At 44.3% G+C, this 2,332-nt stretch overlaps 1 non-coding gene across 1 annotated transcript; it reads right to left on the bottom strand.

Moving 5' to 3' along the window:
• Positions 1-1,598: 1,598 nt before the first annotated feature.
• Positions 1,599-1,705, bottom strand: LOC113626912 (U6 spliceosomal RNA). The gene has a single exon (XR_003435338.1). It is a non-coding gene; the product is annotated as a U6 spliceosomal RNA (small nuclear RNA).
• Positions 1,706-2,332: the final 627 nt, after the last annotated feature.

The raw sequence follows: 2,332 nt of genomic DNA, 5'->3' as shown, positions 1-2,332 counted from the left end.
ATGAGAACAGTGCTGGCCCAAGGCTGGAAGGGAAGGACTGGGTGGCCGGATCACCTCCTCTCCACCCACTCTGCACTCAGCTTCCTCCGAGCCCCCTTGGGAGACATCTTGGGAGTCCAGAGTCGGGAACCGAGTGAGCCTGGGACTGGTCTGGGTGGAGGGTATGCCAAGAGTGGCCTTGGGTGGGAAGGGAGGAGCTTCCGGCTTAAGTGGGGATAGAAAGGCTGAGGAACCCTGGCCAGGCTTGAGAATAAAGGCTGAGCTTTGCGTCTTTCAGTGAACTTCACTTGAACCAACTCTTTCACTCCACTCTATCCTGAGAGGCAGGCACTGTTTATATCCACTCCACAGGCGAGGAAACTGAGGCCCAGAGGATGACATGATTTGCCAAAGACCACACAGACAGCTGTGGAGCTAGTCTCCCCACTGGCGATGAGCACCTCTGCTTTCCCAGCCTCCCTGTGGCCCAGCTCAGCAGCCCAGCTGTCCTTCCTCAGCCTGGAAGCTGGCTGCTTTAGGACAGTCCAGAGCAGGGCATAATCCCCTGTGTGGTAGGACAACCCTACAACACAATATAAAACAACAGGGTTTACCACCCCAGGCTGAATATACAACAGGAGCCAGGAAAGGCTTCATCCTTGGGTGGCAGATCCATGAAATGTCACTGAAGCTAAGTCAGGTTGAAGCTGGGAGGAAGGCTTCACAGAGCCCTCTGCCTCCTCAACTTAGAGGTCACTTCCTTTGGTCACTTCCCTGATCTCCACTGAGTCCAGAAAACTTCTTCCATCTTCTCTTCTCATGCACAGAGCTCACATCATCATTGCATTGGACATTCTCTATTGCACTTGCCCTTTTGCTTGTCTGCAGCCCTTTCAGGCTCTCAGCATCTGAGGGTGGGACCGTTGTTGGTCCCGTGATACTATGATACCATGTTGGTATCCCTAGCCATTAGTCCATGGTCTGGCACACGGGAGGTGTTACCAAAAAAATGTATTCAATGAGGAAGTGACTCAATCATATAGTATCACATAGGATTGTGGGGAAGTTTCTTACCTGGACAAAAATTCTGAGATGACCACACTGGAGCTGACATCTGTTAGGGTCACTGAAATGGCAAAAAGGAGCAAGGTCTTGGTCTTGCCTTAAGTCCCTGGCATGAGTAGGTCTCCTGGCTGCAACGGTCATTAGCAGTTCTGTGCCTTTGTCAGGCTGTGTCAGTAGAGACTTGACCTTGTAGGATGCTACAAGTTGGTGTTAGTGACGTTCATGGCAATCCCAGGGGAAGGCCTCTCTTCTCATGGTGCCATTGCTATACCTTTTCTTTGGATCAAGAAAACAGTAAGCTATCAGGTTTTCAGTACATTTTATTTAATTATTATTATTATTTTTTTTTGCGGTACGCGGGCCTCTCACCGTTGTGGCCTCTCCTGTTGCGGAGCACAGGCTCCGGACGCACACGCTCAGCGGCCATGGCTCACGGGCCCAACCGCTCCGCGGCACGTGGGATCTTCCCGGACCGGGGCACGAACCCGTGTCCCCTGCATCGGCAGGTGGACTCTCAACCACTGCGCCACCAGGGAAGCCCTATTATTATTATTTTTAATATGGAATGCTTCACGAATTTGTGTGTCATCCTTGCCCAGGGGCCATGCTAATCTTCTCTGTATCGTTCCAATTTTAGTATATGTGCTGCTGAAGTGAGCAAAGTAAATTTTAAATACTTATTGGATTTTAAATTCATTTGGAAGAATACACATATGAACATATAAAAGATATAAAAAAATAAAATGAATATATATCTACTGTGCAGTAAGGTTAAGAAATTTTTACATATTGCACTTATTATTTTATTCAAAATATTATCAAATTTCCATTGTAATAACTTTGAAACTTCCTGTGCATTCCTTCCAAATTCCTTTCCCATCTCCAGGGAAAATTTTAGGTTTATAGTTTCCTTTTTTCCTTTATAATTTATCACATATGTATGTATCAGAAATAATATATTATTTAGTTTTGAATGTTTTTGAAATTTATTTAAGTGGAATCATATTGCACACATTCTTTTATGACTTGATCTTTTTTTTTTTACTCAACATTTTTGTAACTTTTGTCCGTGTTGGTAAATGCAGCTGTGGTATACTCGTGTGCACTGTTGGATTATATTCCATATTTATGACCAAATCACAATATATTCATCCATTCTCCTTTCTTCTGAATAATAGTTTGATGGTATATATATTTATATATTTTTCATCCTTTTACTTTCAGCCTTTGTCTTTATGTTTTAGGAATGTCTCTTGTAGATAGCTTATAGCTAGATTATTTAAAAATT

Source organism: Aethalodelphis obliquidens, unplaced genomic scaffold (assembly GCF_003676395.1).
Source record: "Aethalodelphis obliquidens isolate GAN/ISIS:26980383/991018 unplaced genomic scaffold, ASM367639v1 scaffold19, whole genome shotgun sequence".
Classification (NCBI taxonomy): Eukaryota; Metazoa; Chordata; class Mammalia; order Artiodactyla; family Delphinidae; genus Aethalodelphis; species Aethalodelphis obliquidens.
This window is presented reverse-complemented; position numbering and strand designations above follow the sequence as displayed.